This window comes from Pecten maximus, chromosome 13 (genome assembly GCF_902652985.1).
Source record: "Pecten maximus chromosome 13, xPecMax1.1, whole genome shotgun sequence".
Lineage (NCBI taxonomy): Eukaryota > Metazoa > Mollusca > Bivalvia > Pectinida > Pectinidae > Pecten > Pecten maximus.
The window spans coordinates 27,495,046-27,502,360 of NC_047027.1; positions in this window are offsets into that span (position 1 = coordinate 27,495,046).

Here is a 7,315-nt window from a genome sequence, read left to right on the forward strand (position 1 = left end):
ACTTGTTCTTTCATCCGTAAAACGTATTGATCGCCAATATCCCGTACCTGAGAGTGGTATGTTCGTTTGAGTTTTTGTTTTTTTTGAACAAGAAAATATTTGTGGTCGATAAAAGTCTATATGCTAAATGAAAGCTCATATATCAAGGTATTTTAAGTGAATTTTTCAAGCCTCTAAATGGCAGCGGAGAAAGGCGATTAATATTTTAATAAAATCACACTAACTGTTACCTCCCTTTGTGGTATAGCCTTTTCCAGAAAAATGTATTTACATAAACGTTTTTGTTGTAAATTGGCGTGAAGTATTTATAACAAACAACTCATGGTATACGAACATATCTGATCATATTATGCTGCCTCATGTACTGTATTGACCTTACTTTTAACACTTAAGTAACGATAAAAAACAGTTTTGAATTTATTTGTTCAACACCAGAGAAACAGACTATACTGTAGGAGTTATTTCCCTTCCGTTACGAATACTCTATGAAAGCTTCTTGTTATATTTGAGTTATCCCCCTTGTTGATCGTGACCCAGTTAATAACACATTGATTAAATTGCAAATTGTAATTAATCTACAGTCAAACAATCCAAGAAAATATTTATTGTTGACTTTGGATGACTTTCTTTATCTATATAAGCAGTTTTCATATTTTTTTGTAATTTTTTTAATTTTTAACTGGAGTCCCTATATAATAGGGTGAACGAAACAGTACTTGTTATCAGAAATTCGGATCTCGGGGGCAATCGCCACCCTGCAAATAAAATCGTCATTTCGTCCGCAGAAATGTCCATATCGGTATGTCAAGGTTTAGGGATGAGATTTGCTGAATTCTTAGTGAAACCCCAACACGAGAAAGAGACACAATCTACCAGTGACACGGTTAAAATGTCAGCAATTTTCTGTGCTAATGGAATCCCAAAAAAACGCTTTCTCTTCCATCCTAACCTCCGCCAAACTTGCGATCCTCAAAAACTGTATTGGGTTTTCAATGGTAAACTTTAGTTTTCATTTCCTAATGGTTGGGACCATGCTTTTATTCTCATTAATAAATATTGTTAGATTTAATAGTCCATGCTACCATTTTTTGGAGTTTATTAGTTTGAGATAAGGGAGGGGACCATGTTTTTGTTCTCTTTCCAAAATATTGTAGTTTATTGGTTTCAGATTCTAGTCATTTTGAGACCTGTTGTTTGATACTTTTAAATGCCAATCAAAGATGCCTTTGTTAATTTTATCTAAGTTCAAATACTATCAATGTTTAAACTTAATATTTAATAAAACACTGTTGATTTTGTTTGAGCAATGTGTTTGTTTTGTAATGGTCATCCCTTGATATTTGGATTTTTATTTTTTATAGATGCACTGACTAGCCAAAATATTTCTTTGGGATATTTTTTTTATTGGTATCCATAAAAGAACATGCATTGCATACAGTTTTTGAATTCAAGCTTAAGCATTTCATCATTCATGGAGTGACCAATCATTGACTTTGGGTATTTTTGACAACTTTTCTACTACATGTACATTACATTGTTTGTAACTTCTGTTGTTGATGTTCTTCTATTCACCCTTTTCTCCTGAGCAGATCCATATATGTAGTTATTATTCAACAACATCAAATAACTAGTTTGAATGATTTAAACATTTGTTGTTGCTGTATTTAAAGAGGAAAAGACATTGTTCTAATATTGCGTCTGTGAAAATTACGTGCTCGCTCCAAAATGTTAGGATTTCAATTTTTTGTTTAAATAAAAAAAAATTTGCTCGCTCACTCCAATTTTAAAATGTAAAAATCCAAGAACAATTTATCAAATTGGTATGGCCTTATTGATAGTTTATTGACATAGCATAGGTACTTATTAAAACCATAATTTTAGCTGTTATTTTAATAATGAAAAAAAACATGTTATTTAGTTCACTGACTAATTTTAATTAATACAAAAACTTATTAAACTTGCAATGATGATTTTTTTTTTTTTTTTTGTAATTGTGTTATTTAATTATCTTGCAATGATTGAGATCCTTATGAATTTTCTGTTCTGCCGTGTACTACGTTGCAAGTCATGTCTTCTCTTGAAGGAAAACTTTAAATAATATAGTAAACTCAACTCTTAGTGGGTTAGTATACGGATAAACAATTACCAGTCCACAGACTCGTCATACATGTCACTGCACCACAGATGTCTGTGATTTCTGGGGTTCTAATCGACACGCGCCAATAAATTGCTTGTGAGTCGACGCGGTTAGTTCACATCAAAAAATGTTCTGAAGATATGCTTTTACAGGTTGTACGTAAATTGAACTTGCATTTTGTAAACAATATGGGGCGAATTTTTGCGTCTCCATGTCGACACTGCATTAGGTGAAATAAAAGGGTCTGGAACCTGAAATAAAGACATCAATCATATCGAATTTACCATAGGAAGGTTTGAGCTGGACTTTGAGGATAATAATGAAATAAAAATTGCAGGTAATACAGCCTGCGCTCTTGAAAATCGAGGTGGTGGCTATGCTGATGACATCCACGCTGATCGTCGCAGGAGAGGTATCAGAAGTCGATAAATATTGAGACATTGGTTGATGTATTGACGTTATTGGTTCTACTACATCCCTTCACACGGACAACAAAATAAAGACATTTTTTTCTGATGTCTCGGGTCGTACGACATATGATAGCCGAATATAGAACATCATTTACGCCAAATGTTATACCATTCCTGCCAAGGCTGGTAGCTCGTGTCTGGACTGTGCGCTTGGAGAGATGAAGACGTTTATATAGGCCTAATTAGCATAGGACAGATAATTATTTTGTCTTTGCCGAGATATTGGTTGTCTGGCAGCCTGTTCCAGATAGCTACCAAAAGTGATGACCTCACAGTGTTAAATTAATTGAGCTATTGAACTTTTTTTGGAATAGTTTCATTTTTGTAAAATTAATATCTACATGCAGGTTTGACTTGTACTCTGGTGTTGACAAACAGTTTCCATATTTCTTCATGAACAATGTAGACAAATTGTGTTTTTGTATTTCAGTTATACCAAATGTGTATTTTAACTGTAACAGAGTTTCTTATATTAAATTTATTTCAGTGCATCTTCTTTCTATTTGAAACCTGGGACCTCCCAGGTAAAAATCATAATTTGCAGAGGAACAACACATGTAGGCTAAACGCCGGTGGCTAGGTAGCTCAAACAGTTGGAGAGTCCGTCCAGAGTTTGAAGGTCCAGGGTTCGAGCCCGAGTATGGTCCATGTATTTTTCCTCTCCTGCTATTTTAATGCAAAATTGATGGAGCTAAAGCACTTCTCATGGTTACCCAGACACATTGTTTATCAATGTACTGCACTAGAGTTTTAATTATTTATTGTAGAAATAATTCTAGGTGAATTTGTGTTTAACAGATACATATCCAGTGTGTACATGTATACTCTCTACAGCTAGTTGGTTAGTTACTGGTCTACCTCCTAACTGACTCCGCCTCTTGCTTGGATTTGTCTCACTGGCTAAAGTAATTGTGTTCTGTCAGGCTGGACCGACAATAATTTCTAATGTGATCAAATAGTGAAAAAAGTCATTTTGCTCTCGAAAAGACAAACAACAATTAACTCTTACCATGTTTAACATACCACACTGCTTGGTACCATCAAGCATATATCATACACTATATCTGCTTCAATGTAAAACTTAGATAACAATATATCTAACAATATATATTTTATAATCGATTTCAATAATTCATTCAAATCAAAACAAGAGGTCCAGAGGGCCTGTATCACTCACCTGGTTTCATGAGATATGAAACAAGATCTATGCTAAGTATATTAATTGTCACTGGTATTGCTATGTCAATATATCGTCAGCATTTATATGGACGTACATGAACATTGGTTTTATTGTAATTCTTAAAATGTCAATTTAGTCAAATTGATCCCTTTTGGCTCAATCATTTGTAAAATTTTGAATCCCCACCACATAGTGATGCTCCCAGGCAAATATGAGCGATATCAATTACTTGGTTTCAGAGAAGAAGTCGTTAATATCAATATAGCCCGATTGACCTCATTTGGCCCCACCGCAGAGGTCCCCAGGGGCCGGCCCCATCATTTGTACAATTTTGAATCCCCACCCCATAGTGATGCTACCTGGCAAATATGAGCCCCATCATTTATACATAGGGATGCTTCTGACCAAATTTGGTGAAATTCTGATCAGCGGTTATCAAGAAGAAGTCAAATAAGTCAATTGTTGACGAACGGACGACGGGCGTACAACGGACCCCACAGGCCCACGGTATCGCATAAGCCCAGCTATGTCCTTCGGACCAGGTGAGCTAAAAATATATATATTTGTATCAACATGCGTATGTTCTGGAGAACAATAAATGTTACCTGAACATTACTTGAAAAACAGTAGAGGGATAAAAATGTGGGTGTTTATTTGTAGTGCAATGTTAAACCCTTTGGTAAGTGCATATCTAAATTACAAGCATGTGACATTACAGTTACTGTTTATAGATTCTGACTTAACTTTATGACAAGTAGCGATTTAAATGAATTACATTTATTTCCCCTATTGGGCCCCACCCCTTTGGCCCCTTTAGGGCGAGAGTCACCATTTATGCAAAATCTGTTCCTCTTCCCCCTCAGGTATCTCTGACCAAATTGGGTTCAAATCCATTCATAACTTTATGACTAGTAGCGATTTAAAGGAAATACCTCTATTTCCCTTATTGAGCCCCGCCCCTTTGGCCCCTCAGGGGTCAGAGTCACCATTTATGCAAAATCTGTTCCCATTTTGCCAAGGATGTTTCTGGCCAAATTTGGTCAAAATCCAATAAAAACTTTTTAACTAGTAGCGATTTGAAGCAAATGTTGACAGACAGACGACGGACGGACGCCGTGGCATAAGCTCATCGGACCTTCGGTCCAGGTGTGCTAACAAAGATACCAGCAGTAGACAAATGGTACATATGGTTCCTTGATTTTGAAGATGTGTTTTGTGAAAAACTGAATGTTGTTCGAGTAGACTAATCAAGGATGTTGTAGACCTGCATTCGAAATACATGTAAATGGCAGTTATATGCATGTTATTTCCACTTGCACTTCAATTCTTTATTCCGCACGAGTGAGTCTCAACTTTTCTGTACTTTCATGAAAGTTTGTCTTGCAAGTCATATACAGTACTGTACATCAATGTAGGTGTGATTAATATATTTTGAACCTCACCACAAGGATTTAATCCCTATAATATAAGTGAAATAGCCCATAAAGAAAACTAAAAAAAGTCAACAAACTGTAAATATTGGATATTATTGAAAGTCAAGTTATTAAAGTTTACCTTTTTGTATTTGTCATCACACAATCAATACCATAGATTAAATTCTAAAGAAAATGTAAATTTTTTTTCAAACCCTCCGTTAATAAATAATACATTTTTATTACTCAGTATTAAAGTAAATTAAGACTTTAAATGAGTGTAAAAACTATAGACATCAAAAGATATTTCAAGTCCATCAAATGAAAAGTAAAAATATACCCCCCCCCCCCCCTCCCCCAAATCTTTTTTTTTTTTTTTTTTTTTTGTTTGTTTCTTTTTTCTTTTTTCTTCTTCTTTTTCCCCCCAAGTCCTAGCACCAGATTTTCAGCATTTTAAGTGTCTGATATGAGACCCCTGACATTTGTTCCCTAAAATGTCTTATAGTATGTGTTGCGGTAAGCTGAAACCTTTCCTAATTTTATTTTTTTCTGTTACCCAGGTAGTTATATTGATAAACTTGTTGGATGGTTGGACAACACTGTGGTAATTCCACTGGTAACTCTTTTGACTTTTATGTAGGCGATAAGGTACATTGTATGGGTCACCTGCTCAACTACATGTGTTTTCCCCAGGTAGTCTTGTTTCCCCTTCATTGTAGAAGTCCTCACGCCCTTCTATCTTAGGCCAACAAGTGATTGATAATATACACATAACTTAATTATTCCTTAATTGTTGAAAAAAAAAGTTTACAATTCTCAAAAAAGGAACTCGTCCGGGTGTCATGATCAGCTCAATCAAAAACTGTACTTTCACTTTCTAGTTTGTCAACACAAGATATACATCATTCAATATATAATCTGAATATGTCTGTGTTAAGGCTAGTAAAAACCAGAAGGAATTATACGATAGGAAATAATATTAGAAAATTTCATTATGGTTATATGTTCAGCCTTAAAATCTTAACATCTGGAGTTTATAATTGTTATCTTTTCCAGGTCGAGTTATGAATAAATGTATAATTTTAAATAAATGCCAAACAATTCTGTAAGCAACCATGGGTGTATCATAAGTCAAAGTCACACATAAAATGTAGACTTGTATGTATTACATCTTTTTAGAAGAAACTTAATGACCAATTCACTTTACAAAAATCAAAAATAATTTACTTGTGCATCTTTGTCTGCACTTGTCATATACTTCCGATTATCTGTTATGATAACGGGAAATTTGATAAAAAAAATCAAACTTTAAGAATGACTGTGTTTTGTACTGACGTCAGATTTAAAACATCACATAATCAGAAGCATCATTATAAACGCATTTTCCGGTCCTAAATTAAAGTCGCTTATTATCGAAGCTGTGGTTTGCAATACTAGCTATAGTTGTTTAAATATTAAACACAGCACAGGAAATGTATTATATAAATATATAATATATGTATATAAATTACAAACCCCTCTTGTAACCAAAATAATCCCCTATCGGGGCCCGGCACAATAACTGTTACCTGTGTTTTCAAGACAATGTACCGCATCATTTGTTTTGACGAAAATGGGCGAGCCGTCGGTCATAGACAGCTGTCTATCAGTCGCCATGAAGCAAACATGTAGATGGATATGTTCTCTTACTATGATACAAATGATAAATGCATTGGTCTAAGATTACCTGCACTATTTCAGCAGATTTTACACGTCCCTGAAATTCAAATCCGCCACTTTGTTTACATGTGTGGAGATGAGCCTAGTAACGACATCCGGCACGGAGCCCGGACCGGAATTACGGAAACTTGTTATACGACCCGTTATAATAGAAAATTAATAAGATAATACTTGTTTCATTTGACACGTTATAAAAGAATATTAAGTAGATGATGCATGCATACGGCCCGTTATAATTGAAAATCTGTAAGATGGAACCGCCCGTTATATGTTGAAAATTATATGTCCCTGGTTAAACATTTGTACAGTATAATTTTTGCATGGTTATATTTTTTATCTGAATCAGAAACTATAACTATGTTATTGTAATAAATGGTCTATTTAATGCATCAAAAGT